The sequence below is a fragment of the Anomaloglossus baeobatrachus genome, chromosome 6, assembly GCF_048569485.1.
Source record: "Anomaloglossus baeobatrachus isolate aAnoBae1 chromosome 6, aAnoBae1.hap1, whole genome shotgun sequence".
Taxonomy (NCBI): domain Eukaryota; kingdom Metazoa; phylum Chordata; class Amphibia; order Anura; family Aromobatidae; genus Anomaloglossus; species Anomaloglossus baeobatrachus.
In genome coordinates, this window is record NC_134358.1 from 306,898,371 (window position 1) to 306,915,954 (window position 17,584).

The window sequence follows — 17,584 nt, forward strand, 5'->3', positions numbered from 1 at the left end:
TAGTTTTTTCGGCAAAACAATTTATGAGTGATTTTTGGATGTTTTGTCAGATTAAAATGAACTATCTTTTATTCTTCCTAGCACTGTTGGGCTTGATCCCGTTTCACACTTCTCTGAGCATTTCATCCGTGATTTGCCTTTCCTTCTCCACGGCTTGACTACATGGTTTTTCTGAGTTAAAATCCTTAACTGTCACTGACTGCACGCACGCGCACTATAGTCAGTTCCCACGCTTCTGAACTTTCTTAACCCTGAGATGTGAGGAACTTGCTGCTTTCTATGTTAAGCGCGCCTGCGCTTTGCTATTTTTTCCCACGATCTGAACTCTGTTCACCTCTTCTCATTAAGAGAATCTGCTTCCATTCTTATACATGCGCACCACACCGTTCCTCTGTTGTTCCTCCTGGTTTATCATAACGGATCTAGTCTATTCTATTCAAGTGCACCTCACTCATTAATTAAAAAGGTTGAGTTCTAATAAAAATGATGTCATTATCGGTCCTACTTGTAAATATAATATATGCCCTGTTCTATTTGCCGATTTTTGCCTAGTGCAGGTTTAATGGTTAATGGTTTTTGTAGCTAATCATGAGGCATCACCCAACCTCTCTGTTAGCACAATGTCAGTGAGATGGCCGGTCATTTTCACGGCCTCTCTACCCCGGGTTCGTGTCAAAGATCATTAATAGTTGTACATATATTTACCCCCCCCCCTTTTTTTCACGTTTTCACTGTAAATTCATTTTGTCTGTATTTTTCATTGCTATGTTTTTTGATTATGAATTTTCTGTTTGAGCTAAATGTATCAATGTATATTTTATTTAATTTTTGTAAAGGCCATGTAATGCGGCTTTACTCCACGTGGCAATGAGTCATTGCTCTGCAGCACACGGTGAACTGACGTCATAGCCAGGGATCCCTCTTCCTTTCTCCTCCTTTTTTTCTTCCCCTTTTTTTCTGTATATCCTTTTTAAGGGCTCCTCCTTGGTCTCTGTAAAATTCTTTTCCCTGAAGAAGGAGGCACTTGTGGTCTCCGAAACGCGTAGGAACGAAGTAAAATAAAAGAATTGTGTGTTCAACACTGATGTCCGTGGTCTTCAAGCGCGGTGTTAAACCTGTTTTTCTCCAGTCCCGGATTTGTTGTGAATCACGGAACAAGGAGGGACATGTGCATGTTTTACACGTCAGTGAAGAATGTCTGTGTTTTTCACTGACGTGTGAAACGGGCCTCAATGTGACTCAAAAATGTGAGCCAGAATGAACAAATCAACAGCAGGTCAAGAATTTATTTTATTCTTTTATTCCTTCCATCATGGAGTATATATGGTTAGAGGGCTTTATTCTTTGGGTTCGTGCAATTTCAGCGATACCAGATTTATATTGGTTTTTATATTTGGCTATTATCAAACACTATAAAAACTATTTTTTTATTTACAAAAAAGTTTTTGCATAACTTTATTTTAAAAGCTATCAGTTTTCTAGATTTCTGTCGACAGAGTCAAGTGAGGGTTTGTTTTGTTGTGGGATGAATTGACGTTCTTATTGGTATCATTTTCGGGCACAATGTTTTTTTATCTCTTTCAATTCCAATTCTTGGGATGCAGCATGAACAAAAAGTAACAATTCAGAATTATTTTTTTTTTTTATGCCGTTCACCGTGTGGTGAAGTGATAAGACATGTATCTATTGTTTTTATTCTAGGTTTTGTCAATTGCCATATTTCGAATGTATACCTACAGTACATATTGCAGTTAAACTAATAAGTATGCTGGCACATGACTTTAGTTTCACATCAAACTGTTAAGTTCTGTGAAGCACTTGTATGATAAAAATGCTCAACACAGCCCTAGATGTATTCCTTGATGGGTCTAGTTTACAAAATAGGAGGTGTCTGCTGCTCTGGCACCTCAGAGGCTCTACAAATGTAACATAATGTCCACAATCTATTCCAGCCAAATCTGCGAGCCAAAAATCAAATAGCACTCTTTCCTTTCCGAGTCCTATCATGTGCCCAAACATTAGCTTTTAATTTAAAAGGGATATCACCTCAATCAGGAGCAATTGCATAAAAAATTAGAGTGTCCATTTTGCCATATAACGCCTTGTGAATTTATAAACTTGAGGCTAAAACAACATTTTATTGGAAAAAATGTAATTTTAAAATTCAAATATTATAAAGTTTTGTGAAGCACTGATGGCTACAAAATTGTCAACACATGCCTAGATGCCTTCCTTGTGGTCTGATTGCATACATCGAGGCGAGTTACTAGAAAATATCCTGATTAGGTACACCTTGTTGCGGTGGGATAGCTATTTATTTTTTTGTATCTTAAAAAGTAAACTAAGTACCCTGTATTTTTACTTGTATTACTATTTACTTACTCTAGGATTATAATACAGTTTTTATTCTAGGTTATATTTAAATTCCTTGAGGGGTCTAGTTTCCCAAATGAAGCCAGTTGATAAAATTTCCTCTGAATTGGTACTATAGGAGCTCTGCAAATGTGACTTCTTTACTCCCCTCTCATCTCCTCTTCCCACCATTGCATCCAAGATTTCTTGCGTGCCTCCCTCATAGGCTGGAAACACACTTATGCGTGTAAAATCGGTCCGACTTGCATGAAAAAAACTCAGCCGATTTTAGTTCACGTTAGGTCAGTGTGCAATGCAAGTGCGATGCTTTTTTTTTTAATTGTTTCCAGGCTAGCAGAGCGTGTGTAATGCGTGTGTGATCCGTGTGTGATCCTTTTTTTTCTCAGCAGCTGTCATCTGCCATTCAGCTCTGCTACATGGCCGCTGACAGCAGCCACAGACAGAGCCATGTAGCAGAGCTGAATAGCCGCTGACAGCAGACACAGACAGAGCCGCACGATCAGAATGAAGTCGGATGAACTTCACCCGATTTCATTGTCATCCCGCGGCTCCTGTCTGTGTGGCATGATTTTCGGTCACCGATGAAGGTCTCACCGGTGACCACAAATCCCCTGAGTGACCGCAGTGAGCCGCGCGATCAGCAGTGCCGTCACTGAGGTTACCCGCGGCCACAGCTGAAGTCCTCCCGCTGAGATCTGTGGCCACGGGTAACCTGAGTGATGTCATCGCTGATAGCGCGACTCACTTCAGTCGCTGCGGGGAGCTCACAGAGAGCGGTCAGCTTCCGATGTAGCAGAGCTGACAGCGTCGAGGGACCTCTGTGGATTACGTCGGACATGGAAGGGTATTTGGGGTCTTGAATAAAGTGGTGAAAGAGGTTGTTTTTTTTGTTATTTATTTCAAATAAAGGATTTTTGGGTGTATGTCTTCATTTTCATAATCTTACAGGTTAATCATGGAAGGTATCTCGGGGATTAATCTAGGACTTAGTGATAGCTATGGGCTGCTGCCATTAACTCCTTATTACCTCGATTGCCACTGCACCAGGGCAATTCGGGATGGCCGGGTACAGTCCCGGGACAGTCGCATCTAATGGATGCGGCTATTCCGGGCGGCTGCTGGCTGATATTGTCAGGGTGGGGGGCTCCCCATAACGTGGGGCTCCCCTTCCTGAGAATACCAGCCTGCAGCCATGTGGCTTTAACCTGGCTGGTATTGAAATTGGGGGGAACCGCATGCTGTTTTTTTAAATTATTTATTTTTTTTTTTTACTGCATTATATAGACCCGCCCACCGGCAGCTGTGATTGGTTGCAGTGAGACAGCTGTCACTCATCGTGGGGGTGTGTCTGACTGCATCCAATCATAGGCACCGGTGGGTGGGGAAAGCAAGGAACACGAGATTGAATAATGAGCGGCTGGCTTTTTCAAAAGAGGAGAAGCCGCAGGAGCAGTATGAACGCCGTGCAGCGCCGCGCCGGTGATCGGGGATCGGTGAGTATCAGAGAGGGGGGGGGAGAGGGATAGAGCGACATGGACAGAGAGAGAGAGACCGACAGAGAGATAGACCGACCGACAGAGAGAGAATAGAGACCGAGAGGGAGAGACCGACTGACATTAATCGCATGTTTCTCAAAACACTGGAAATGAGTGAGGTCTCACAATGTCGGTCAATCTCTATGATTGTCCGACATTGAGACCTCACTCATTTCCAGTGTTTTGAGAAACATGCGATTAATGTATTTAGAAAAACGAATGTAACTAGGATGGTGTGAGTGGCGGTCCGTGTGACATGCATTTTTTTCACGCTCCCATAGAGTTGCATTCTAGAGACTCGCGTGAGAAATTCTACAAAACGCAGCATCCTGCAATTTTTTCCTCAGTCCGATTTGGACTGAGAAAAAAATAGCAGATGGGAGCTGCCTCATTGTTTAACATGTGTCCGAGTGCAATGCGAGAATTTCTTGCATTGCACTACTGCGAGAAATCGCAAGTGAGAAGCCGGCCATACTCTGGAACTCTCTACCCCAGCATATCAGACTCTCTCCTACGGTGAAAAGCTTCAAGAGGAACCTAAAGACTCACTTCTTCCGACAAGCCTACAACCTTCCGTAACCCTCAGTCTGATACAGCGCCGTACGACCAGCTCTACCCTCACCTACTGTATCCTCACCTATCTCTTGTAGACTGTAAGTCCTCGCGGGCAGGGACCTCTGTCCTCCTCTACCTGTCTGTGCCTTGTATTGTTTGATTATTGTACTTGTCCCTATTATGTATACCCCTTTCACATGTAAAGTGCCATGGAATAAATGGCGCTATAATAATAAATAATAATAATGTGACATGGCATCTGCAATATTTTCCAGACAAATTTACATGCCCAAAACCAAACAGTGCTTCTTCCCATTCAAGCCCTTCCATGTGCCCAAATAGCAGTTTTTTACCACATATTGGATATTGCAATTTTCAGGAGAAATTGTGTAATATATTATTGGATCTATTTTCCCCTTGTGAACATGAAACATTTGCATCTCAACAATATTTTTTAGTAAAAAAAATATATATATATTTTTTTTAATTTCGACTTTGCTTTCATTCCAGTATAGCGCCTGGAGTGTTAACACATTTTCTAATACCAGTTTAGAATAATTTGAGGGGTAAAGTGTTTTAAAATGGTATAAATTCTTGGGAGTTTTCAATCCCTCAAAGTCACTACATGACTCAATAGGTCCTTAAAAAAATAGGATTCGTATATTTGTTTGAAAAAGAAAAAAAAAATATTGTTGCTAAATTTTAACCTTTCTAACATTCTAACAAATGAGAAGGACATTAAAAAATGATGCAGATGTAAAATACACATATTGCAAATGGTATTTATTAACTATTTTATGTTATATGACTATCTTGTGTAAGGAAGTAAACAGTCATTAAAAATTGTTAATTTTTCTGAATTGTGATCTACTTTCACATGTTTTTGTAAAAAAAAAACCAAAAACATACTGACCTAAGTTTGCCGCTAATATAAAGTACAATATATCATTATTACCACATGAAGTAACATTTTTATTTTTAAAGAAATTAGTCACCCTTATAAAATCGAAATAACATATACTCACCTCCCATACTGGCGATGTCAGCGTTTGGTCTTATGTGATATTGTTATACTTGTAAACCTTGCAGCCAATCAGTGGACGCAATCAGGCTGCTGCACGCTAACTTCCTTCATCCGAGCCTTGGACAATTGAAAGGAGTGTGAGCACAGGAGCCTAATAGAGGTCAGTGATTAGCTGCAGGGCTTACATGGCATAACAAATGTCACCTGAGTCCTGGTGCCAACATTGCTGGAACCGCACCGGTACGGGAGGTGAGTATATATTATCTTTATTTAAAATGGGTTGGCCAGGTAGTGGACAACCACTTTTAGTTCTAAACTGAATCTGTCTCTTAGGGGTTAAGCATGGTCTTATTTAAGTGAATAGAGTTATACAATGGCCGGAGCCAAGAGTGCTTCTAGCCAGGGCACAGCATTGAAGGAGTTAGATGACTACCTAACAATTAGAAAGAAATAGCATTTCCTTTCCTTGTATAATGCCATCACTTCATAAGATGGGAATAACCCTATAAATTTATCCTGTTTATGCATCGGTGAGGGCTTTAGGTTTACTGAACTCAGTGCTTGCTTGTTACTAAGGTCTGTAATGTCAAGAACAAATGTATCCTATAGTTCAGTGACCAGTAGTGTAGGTGAGAGGGGTGATGGTATTCTCAGTAACCTCAATGTACTATAACCCCTGCCTGTATTCTGCTCGCAGAGCTGGGAAAACAACTTTGAACAATGAAAACCTTTTCACTGCCCACTGTTGCTCATTTAGTTAGTGATACGTCAGAAACATGGAGCTAAACTATATTATACAGATGTCTGGATTATTGTACTGGAATGCTGCTACAGTGATCTGTTAACCCTCTGAGTTCAGCAACGGTCAGCAGAGGAAGAAGTGTTAAGACTCTATACTACATACAGTATCTGCTGTAGACTGTGAGCCCTCACGGGCAGGGTCCTCTCTCCTCTACCAGTTTGTGCCTTGTATACTTAATGATTATTGTACTTGTTCTTATTATGTTTGCTTCTTTTTTTACATGTAGGGCTCCATGGAATAAATGGCACTATAATAATAAATAATAATGTGGTGTTAAATATAGAATACTTCTGAGATTTCCCCAACATCTTAGCCTATTTAGTTCTAGCACTGTGGCTTCCATTGATTACCAATCGAGTCCATTAAGGTTAAGAGAATCCATCTTCCAGATAGTTGGATAAAAAATTCAGGCTTTATTACAAACTTACTGGGCTAAAATCAGAATAGCAAAAGGTTACTAAGTCCTTTCACCACTCGTAAGGGTAACTCCGCTCACAGCCCAGTCACTCAGGGAGACTGGGGCCCACCTCGGTGATATCAGGTCAACTGGAAGTTGACGTAACATCATCGGACCTCAGAGGTCACAGTGCCTGGGGGTCACATGATGGGGATGAGCGGACTGCAATAGTGCTGCTCAGAGTGAGAATTTACTACACAAGGTATTTGAGAAAAGCTTTTTCTATGAGCTTTACATCGATATGGCCCCTAATGCTGAGTAGTGAACCAACTCTTTAAATAGCCAAATATATATTGAATGCAAATTAAACTTTTGCACATTTCCAACTATTTAATGTTTTAGTAGTTTTTGCATGACTTGCTGTTCTCTAACAAGGAGCTTAACAGAAAAATTCACAACAGCTGTTTGTCCATGAATTGCACAATAAATTTTGGTGTTCAATGAGAATTGATATTTAAACAGTTCTCACAATGCTCTTCACATTTTTACATCATGAGACCAAGACGACACCTAACAATAGATCAACATCAACAATAACTTGCCATTGTGAGGTTTTCAGGATGTTCTCATATGGTATTGGCCACTGAGTTTAGAGAGTCATGTGCAGCCAACAGAGATACAGAGAAAATGGAAGAGTCACAGAAAGGCATAGAAAGTGGACATTCTTTGGCCCCATCCTACACTGATGACTGCTTCATTGTGAACACTGCCCTTCAGAACTGGACGATGAATGCCACACAACTCCAGGCACATTTAAGGAAGGTGACAGTCACTGTTTCAAAACTGCTTCCATCAGCATGGTCTGCGTGCTAGGCGATCTGCAAGGATACCTGACCACACCACCAGGCACAGGCGTCATCCTCTTGCTGGATGAGGGATCAGTGGGCTTCAGTGTTGTTCAATGACGAAAGTTGATTCACCCTGAGCAGAAATGATGGCCGGCAATCATATTGGAGACATTAAGGAGAGCGCTAGGCATCAGTCACTGTTGTCACCAGACGAGCATTTGGTGGTGTTACAGTGTGGTAGGTGTGTACAGTCACTACAGAACTGCTCTGCACTTTGTGAATCGTACAGTGACAAGCCCCTACTACTTGAATGGCATCAGTAAAAGGGAACCTGTCACCAGGTTTTTACCTTATAAACTGCACCCAGCACCAGTAAGCCCTTAAATACAGCATTCTATAACACTGTATACAGTGTGTCCACCCATATCCTGTCCACCACCATTAACTTGAGAACGGTTACAGCTATAGACATAGAAGTGGTGTCTAGGTATAGTAAAGTATCCATGCGCTACGCAATGAAACCACCTATAGCGCCACCTGGTGGAAAACAACGGAGTTAGCATTTTTAACTCGAAAACGGAATGAGATAGAGAAAAAAAGTGAATCATAAAGTTGAAGGACATCATCAATTCAATACGAATCAACACCTTGCATACAGAAATGCGATGATTAAAATGTGTAAAACTCACAAGGCTTCGGACGTGAAGCGATGCCTCATGAAGACCTTCCTACAAATCATTGGGTATGGTGGCTGCTTGGAGTGGCCTCCACGCTCACCTGACCTGACCCCATTAGACTTATTTCTGTGAGGTCACATCAAACAGCAGGTGTATGCGACTCCTCCACCAATATTGCAGGATTTACGACGACGTATTACAGATGCTTGTGCAAATGAGTCACCTACCATATTGCACAACGTGCAGCAAGATACAGTATGCAGTCCAGATGCGCATTGCAGCTGACGGTGGCCACTTTGAGCATCAAAGTTAAATGAGCGCCATATGTGTGACCAGCATTCAATGTTCTGGGGCGGGTCATGGGTTTCATATCATAGCATTTCTGTATGCAAGGTGTTGATTCGTATTGAATTGATGATGCCCTACAATTTTTTAATTCACTTTTATTCTTTATCTCGTTCCGTTTTCGAGAGAAAAATGCTAACTCTGTTGTTTTCCACCAGGTGGCGCTATAAGTGGTTTCATTGCATAGCCCTTTGCTACTTTACTATACCTAGACACCACTTCTATGCCTATAGCTGCCGCCGTTCTCAAGTTAATGGTGGTGGACAGGATATGGGTGGACACACTGTATAAGTGTACAGGCCACTCTGTAGAACGTAAAAAAAACCCTTTTATTATACTCAGGGAGCAGTCTGGTCCGATGGGCGTCGCTGGTCTCGCCATCGCCATCCTCCTTCCCAGCTCTGTGTGGATATTGCCCCTCGTCAGTGCAAATATGAGATCCGATTAGGCTAGGTGAGAAGCTATTACTGAGATCTAAGGGGTAAGGTTTCTCCTTATGGAGAGTAAAACATCAGATTTGGCATGCCAGTATGACGAGACTTAAACACCTTACATGCTCCTCTGGGAAAAATATGCAAATTGTTTGAGATGAGGAAAATTGCCATTGCATTCTTTTACTTAAAGCGCACCAATCACCAGGATTTTCCTATATAACCTAAAGCCAGTGCTATACTGGCAATATCATGCTGATTCTATACACACATTTGTCAGCTCGGATGTATAGGTTTTGAAACACGAGCAAGTAAAGTTTGTAAAATGAGCAGCTTTTTTGAATGGCAGCAGCAGGTGCAGAGCCTCAGCCAACAGAAAAATAATGTTGCTTCCTGGTATCACTATGTTTTCTGAGGCCCCACACCTTCTGGTCACATGGGTATGACATCAGCACAGGTCCTTCTTTCCACTTATTAAAATGATTCTATAATAGAATTAGAATAAATAACAGGTAGTGATTCCTGTCTGTCCATCCTCCCCTATCAAAACCCACCACATGTATCACAGGCTAGAGGGCAACCACTTCACCAAGCAGGACCCCCAGAAGCCTGAAACCCTTTAACTCCTATACAGGGATTTGGTATTACACAGGGCCCTGGAGATCACTACCTGTGGAAGGCAGCAGTCCGAGAGAGTAGTCGTCAGGAAGGGTCAAACCAGGAATTGCAGAACAGGGACAGAATCGGCAGGCAAGGATGTAATCAGAAAACGTAGCAGAGGTCAAATACGGATTGGGCAGCGAGGTACATAAACAGCAGGCAGGATAGGTAGTCAGGAAACAAAGAAAAAGGAGCCAGCACGATCTGAAATTTGCATGCATCATATAAAAAGTGAAAATTCACAGATTTATTCCAACTGTACTATAATAAAAAAAAAATGAGATTTTTAGCAAATAATTGATCAATTCTTTGAGCCACCCCTGCCAACGTCACGGCAGGCAAATCTCAATAGGGGGGTCCTAACCTACATTACATATTTCATGTGCCATGCGGCCTCCTAGATAAAGTTAAAAGCAGAACCATAATGGAGCACACATACCTGTAACCTGTATATAGCCGCTTCCATGTTGCAAAAAAGGCAATTGTGGATAGAGACCAGCCCAGGTCCCAGCATGTGGAGCAAGCTCTACACATACCAGGACTATATCAGAACTGACCCTCCCAGTGCCAGACAGCAACCATTGATAAAGGCGGACCAGATCCAAGAATGATGCTTAATTAGCATTGCCTGTGGAAAGGGGTGAGGTAACTGAATCTGAACAGCTACCAACAGGAGGAATACATTGCAAACCAAAATCAGGCGTACATGGTATGGTGATGGTCAGTCACCAGAAATTGTAGCATAACTACAGTCATAACAGAGAAAAAGGAGCCAGCACGATCTGAAATTTGCATGCATCTGTTACGTCTGGGTGGTGGAAGCACTGGACCGTACACCGATTTCCCCTGAGAAGGCAGCCAAGCTGGTCACCCCGCCAGAGGGTCCTGATGCACGGCAGCCGGAGCACTATAGGTAGCTGGACAGTCCGTAGAGAAGCAGGAAAGGTGGATGATGCTGAACCCACGGAGTTCTGGACGGTAGTCCGGGTGACGAGGCTCAGGGTCCGAGGCCGGGTTATAGGGTCAGGCGGGATCCGGAACCTGCTGAGCGATGGAACGGGTCACCGAACGGAGCCAGAGACTGGAGACTGGCGGAGCTGCAGAGGTGGTGGGACATCCGCCGAAGTCACCGTCAGGGTCCAGGGATGGACTTGGTTCGGAGCGACTGGCGTGGCAGGATAGGCTCTACGAGACAGGACAGGGTTAATACAAGGCAAAGCACAGGGCAAAGCAATACGGGGACCTGAACACTAGCTTGCTAAACACGTAGAACAGGCCCCGCCTACCAGGAAAGAGAAACCTTATATACCCTGTACCTGTCTATGCAATATCCTGTTTCTGGGTGCTGGCCCTTTAAGAAAGGGTCAATGACCGCGCGCGCCCTAATGCGCATGCGCGAGGCCCGTGTGCCAGAAGTTAGTCCAGGAAGCGGTGAGGAGGAAGCAGGAGCGCCCGGCTGGGAGTCCCATGTCGCAGAGGAGCGCCGGGAGCGGGGAGCTGGACGCATGGAGGCCGCAGGCGGGGAAGAGGAGGCCGGGACCGGAGTGGTAAGCAGGGGACGCCGCCGGGGAGCGGGCCACGGGGACCGGAGGACGGGACCAGGGGACCGGGAAGCGTGACAGCATCATATAAAAAGTGAAAATTCACAGATTTAGTCCAACTGTACTATAATAAAAAAAAAATGAGATTTTTAGCAAATAAAATATCAGTTGCCTCACCCTTTCCACAGGCATTGCTGATTAAGAACCATACTTGGATCTGGTCCGCCTTTATCAATGGTTGCTGTCTGGCACTGGGAGGGTCAGTTCTGATATAGTCCTGGTATGTGTAGAGCTTCCGCTACATGCTGGGACCTGGGCTGGTCTCTATCCACAATTGCCTCTTTTGCAACATAGAAGCGGTTATATATACAGGTTACAGGTATGTGTGCTCCATTATGGTTCTGTTTTTAACTTTATCTAGGAGGCCGCATGGCACATGAAATACAGAATATAGAGTAGGACCCCCCTATTGAGATTTGCCGTGACGTTGGCAGGGGTGGCTCAAAGAATTGATCAATTATTTGCTAAAAATCTCATTTATATTACAGTACAGTTGGAATAAATCTGTGAATTTGCACTTTTTATATGATGCATGCCATTTTCAGATCGTGCTGGCTCCCCTCTCTCTCTGTTTGGTTGTAGTTATGCTACAAATGTCTGGTGGCTGGTCACCACCATGCTATGCACGCCTGATCTTGGTTTGCAATATATTCCTCCTGATGGTAGCTGTACACATTCAGTTGCCTCACCCTTTCCACAGGCATTGCTGATTAAGCACCATACTTGGATCTGGTCCGCCTTTATCAATGGTTGCTGTCTGGCACTGGGAGGGTCAGTTCTGATATAGTCCTGGTATGTGTAGAGCTTGCTCCACATGCTGGGACCTGGGCTGGCCTCTATCCACTATTGCCTCTTTTGCAACATAGAAGCGGTTATATATACAGGTTACAGGTATGTGTACTCCATTATGGTTCTGCTTTTAACTTTATCTAGGAGGCCGCATGGCACATGAAATACAGAATATAGAGTAGGACCCCCCTATTGAGATTTGCCGTGACGTTGGCAGGGGTGGCTCAAAGAATTGATCAATTATTTGCTAAAAATCTCATTTATATTACAGTACAGTTGGAATAAATCTGTGAATTTGCACTTTTTATATGATGCATGCCATTTTCAGATCGTGCTGGCTCCCCTCTCTAGTCAGGAAACAAGCAGAAGTCAGAACACCAGAATTACAGAACAGGGCAGACAGGAGCCAGAATATCAGAACTATCTCTGGCAGTGGTCAGCAGACAGGAGGGGAATTAAGAAGGGTGTGGTGTCTTCCCATTGCCTGTAGCTGAATGATGGTAACTTCAGCTGGAAGACACACGCCACCTATAGTCAGCCAGTGGTACTGCAGATCCCAAGGAAACCAAGCACAGTGGATGAGCGGAACCTGCGCCCACCGTCGCCGCTGGCATCGATTCCTCTCCCATTGCCAGCACCATCCACGGCAGGAACACGGCGTTGCCTGGTGATCTGAGTAGAAGTTGCTGGAGCGGACTTCAGTGGTGAAGTAACATGCTGCAATTCAAAAAGCTGCTCATTTTACAAACTTTACTTGCTTGTGTTTCAAAACCTATACATCCTAGCTGACCACTAAAGGCATGTATAGAATCAGCATGATAGCACCAGTATAGCACTGGCTTTAGGTTATATAGGAAAATCCTGGTGATTGGTGCGCTTTAAATGCCCTGCTTTCATGATAAAATCTCTGTAGCGTGAACTTTTTTTCCCATTAATTTCACTCAAAAGCCAAATATCTCTAACATTTTATAAGTAGTGTATATTAGTCTCTTGGTCTCACCTATATAATTTTGATCTTTGTTGCGCTACCCATGAGGGAGTGTGGTAGTGAACCCACAGGACCACAGAAGACTGTGGCAGCTGACCCCAGAGACTGACTCGGACAAAGCTTGAGTTAAGGACCTTAATGATCAGAGCGCGACTAGCGCCAAACAACACAGGGTCCTATGGTAGAGTCCAGAAAGCTGGTACAGTCTGCACAGGAATAGTCCAAATACCTGTAGGTATGGCTGAGTGGCAATGCACAGGAGGTACAACCTCAGCCCCAGTGAAGTCCGGTCCAACGTGAAGGTAGATGGTAACACCGAGCCAGGCCTTGATCCTGTACTAGGAAGGATTTTGACACAGGCTACTCGGTAAGGACCTCTTCTGTTGGTGCTTGATCCAATCCAGCGGGCTGAAGTGGAATGGGCACGGCCGGACAAGTATGGACTCTGTGGAGCACAGGAACACAGGTATGGGCTGGAGCAGCAGACAGGCACAGCTGACTCTGAGTGGAGGCAATGTAAAGAGATTAGGAACAGGCGCAAGGTTAAACAACAAGGCAGGATGCGGCGGGCGTTGCCTAGGGAAGGTCCTGGAAGACCTGTTCAGTGCATGCATGTTTCTGGAGGAGCAGGCCACAGGCAGAGAGCTGCAGCAGGATCCAGGACGGACTGCGATCCGAGTGAGCACCCTGTATGGAAGGAAGGACAGCAGGATGGGCAGACCATACGGAGCCGCGTGCTGGGTGCCGACCCCCTATCCAGTAGGGGTTTGTCCTGCGGGTCGGGACATGACAATCTTGTGGTTACAGACCCATTATCTACCCTCTTGGCTATATTAGGATTCAATAGTTCCTTATTGGGAAATAATTTTTAACCTATTAATAAACAATATTTTAGAGCACCACTCCAGGGTTTGTTTTTTTGTTCTCCGCTGGAGTGGTGCTTTTAATCTAAGGTCCCTGCCCCTGGTCTTATACTCATCCTCCAACGTTTTTCAGAGTCGCTCCGGCCCTGTGACGCCATCTCGTGACTGCAATGTCTGACTCGCTGGAAGTCAGAAGTTACATCACATGCTTCTAGTGTGAGTCTATGAGAGCCAGAACAAGGTTCTCATAGACTTGCATTGAATTTGAGACTAGAGCAGCTGGTAGGTCACAAACTGCCAGAGACTCATGGGAGCGGCGGTGATAGAAGGTAAAGATGGCAACAGGTATTAGAGTAGGGGCAGACTTATATTTAAAACACAACTCCAATGGTGAAATAAAAAACATAAGCTGAAGTGGTGCTTTAAGTGTATTTTTCACAATTTCTTCTTGAAAAACATATCTAATTATCTATCATCCACATTTAATTGTCAAAATGGAAAAGGTAAGGGGCTCTTTGTAGAATATTAGTGGGTTATCAACAATTAGTGGGTTGCAGTGGATAGAAAACTGTGGAACCCATTTGCTTACTTTATGGTTGGGCCACTGACTGGAATACCACAGGTAGTGCTCCAATAGCGGTCCTGGGTACTGGCCTGCCACACATAACAGAGAAATGCATGGTAGCACACAGAGAACTCCATAGAAGAGGTGAGCGGCTGTTTTTGTCTGTGCAAAGGGCATAATTATAGAAGGTCAAGGGGTTACATTGACACCCAGGAAAAGGGAGCATAAGGGGGCCAAAATAGTCCCTGTGACTCAAAGTAGTATAAAAAAAACCATGATAGTTGTTCCTTTTTGCAGATTTTGCATTGGGTCTCATGAGCTTCGAGTCCCCATCTTGGTCTGTGCCACCATAGCCATTGGGCCCCAGAACGCACGTTGTCTGCTAGACTATTTCTTCTGGTCACAGCTTTGTGCAGAGTGAATGAAGGCCCGAAGTCTCTCGATCTGGACGGAGAGGGTCTCAGCGCACGACCATGGATTGGGGTAAATACTTCAGACTAGAAACCCTTTTGCCCAGATTCATCCAGACCTGTGATTTTAACACTGGCAGTGATGGGGGGGTATGCTGGAATCAGGCGCTCATGCTTCATTAGGAGGCGCACACCATTTATTGAATAAGGAGCGTCTGAGAAGTGGGGTGCGACGTGCCACAAATCTTACTCCAGTCAGGGACAGGAGTAACAGTAATGGTGGAAGGCATGGCGTCACCCATCATGGACTTAAAGACTAGGTGAAAGCTGGGCGCAAATGTAAGAACGCCTGAGGTTGCAATATTTTAGGGCAGCCTCACGTTGTGCCAGAATGTCGTAACTTTTCACAGCTATTTACGCCTGAATTCTGTAACCTTATACTTAGGGCCCAGTAATATTGTTGGCATGGTAATAAAGACAGAAACAAGATAACGACCACCTCTATAATGGCCATTGGGAAGCCTCAGTTCGGAGCTGTGGTCAGAGACTGAAGGGCTAAACATGACCTACATTACCAGACACCATTATACGACCTATACATAATCCTGTGTCCTCCCGCCATGTCTAGTGAAGGAGAGCTGGAGGCTAGTGCTGCCACACTCACATCTCCGCCTGTTACCGGCCTGGAGATGTGCGTTCACAAGAATGGCCGCCCTGTCCTCATTCTGCGGAGGGGTCAGTCAGACACATGATCTGGAGGAGGAGGAAGGCTCAGCTCTCAGGGCAAGGGAGGAGGGGCGGCCATAGACACGTCAGGAGGGCTCCGACTCTCCGAGAAAGTGAAAGGAAGCGACGGCTCAGGGACACGAGAAGTGCGGGGACACGAGAGGTGGAGAGACACTAGCTACGGGGACACGAGCGCTGCACTTCCCTGAAGCCGCCATAGAGCGCCTCGTACGGCGGGGATGAGTCCCTGGTGCGCAGCCTACACTGTGAGTATGAGTGGTGGGCGACCACTGCCGCCAGCTGTGCCCTGTCACCTCAGACCAGGGTGTATGGGGCACTTCACTACATGAGTAGTCCAAGGTTCAAAGGTGACACCTGCTCTCACCAGGACTGTAACCTTGTAGATGTGGGATATACTGTGTGTATAACTGTACAGGGTGCAGAAATAGATGTATAGCGCGTGTGTGTGTATAAACTGCAGTGTGTGTGTATAAACTGCAGTGTGTGTGTGTGTGTGTGTGTGTGTGTGTGTGTGTGTGTGTATAAACTGCAGTGTGTGTGTGTCTATAGACTGCACTGTTTGTGTATAGACTGCACTGTTTGTGTATAGACTGCGCAGTGTGTGTGTATAGACTGCGCAGTGTGTGTGTATAGACTGCGCAGTGTGTGTGTATAGACTGCGCAGTGTGTGTGTATAGACTGCGCAGTGTGTGTCTACAGACTGCGCAGTGTGTGTGTGTCTACAGACTGCGCAGTGTGTGTGTGTCTACAGACTGCGCAGTGTGTGTGTGTCTACAGACTGCGCAGTGTGTGTGTGTCTACAGACTGCGCTGTGTGTGTGTGTGTCTACAGACTGCGCAGTGTGTGTGTGTCTACAGACTGCGCAGTGTGTGTCTACAGACTGCGCAGTGTGTGTCTACAGACTGCGCAGTGTGTGTGTCTACAGACTGCGCAGTGTGTGTGTCTACAGACTGCGCAGTGTGTGTGTCTACAGACTGCGCAGTGTGTGTGTCTACAGACTGCGCAGTGTGTGTGTCTACAGACTGCGCAGTGTGTGTGTCTACAGACTGCGCAGTGTGTGTGTCTACAGACTGCGCAGTGTGTGTGTCTACAGACTGCGCAGTGTGTGTGTCTACAGACTGCGCAGTGTGTGTGTCTACAGACTGCGCAGTGTGTGTGTCTACAGACTGCGCAGTGTGTGTGTCTACAGACTGCGCAGTGTGTGTGTCTACAGACTGCGCAGTGTGTGTGTCTACAGACTGCGCAGTGTGTGTGTCTACAGACTGCGCAGTGTGTGTGTCTACAGACTGCGCAGTGTGTGTGTCTACAGACTGCGCAGTGTGTGTGTCTACAGACTGCGCAGTGTGTGTGTCTACAGACTGCGCAGTGTGTGTGTCTACAGACTGCGCAGTGTGTGTGTCTACAGACTGCGCAGTGTGTGTGTCTACAGACTGCGCAGTGTGTGTGTCTACAGACTGCGCAGTGTGTGTGTCTACAGACTGCGCAGTGTGTGTGTCTACAGACTGCGCAGTGTGTGTGTCTACAGACTGCGCAGTGTGTGTGTGTGTGTGTGTCTATAGACTGCGCAGTGTGCGCATATAGACTGCGCAGTGTGCGCATATAGACTGCGCAGTGTGCGCATATAGACTGCGCAGTGTGCGTGTGTGTATAGACTGGCACTGTGTGCGTGTGTGTATATAGACTGGCACTGTGTGCGTGTGTGTATATATAGACTGGCACTGTGTGTGTGTGTGTATATATAGACTGGCACTGTGTGTGTGTGTGTATATATAGACTGGCACTGTGTGTGTGTGTGTGTGTGTGTGTATAGACTGGCACTGTGTGTGTGTGTATATATAGACTGGCACTGTGTGTGTGTGTGTGTGTATATATAGACTGGCACTGTGTGTGTGTGTGTATATATAGACTGGCACTGTGTGTGTGTGTGTATATATAGACTGGCACTGTGTGTGTGTGTGTGTGTGTATATAGACT

At 45.0% G+C, this 17,584-nt stretch overlaps 1 protein-coding gene and 1 long non-coding RNA gene across 2 annotated transcripts in view; one reads left to right on the forward strand and one right to left on the reverse strand.

Moving 5' to 3' along the window:
• Positions 1–5,382: 5,382 nt before the first annotated feature.
• On the reverse strand, positions 5,383–15,802 carry LOC142243238 (uncharacterized). Its single transcript, XR_012724319.1, has 3 exons — positions 15,528–15,802; positions 13,255–13,470; positions 5,383–7,667 (listed from the first exon to the last, which is right to left on the reverse strand). It is a non-coding gene; the product is annotated as an uncharacterized LOC142243238 (long non-coding RNA).
• Positions 15,596–17,584, forward strand: part of GALNT4 (polypeptide N-acetylgalactosaminyltransferase 4) — a 125,029-nt gene continuing 123,040 nt past the window's right edge. The window contains exon 1 of the mRNA XM_075314918.1: positions 15,596–15,855. The gene's annotated coding sequence lies outside the window, so the exon portion shown is untranslated. The remainder of the gene's footprint in view (positions 15,856–17,584) is intronic.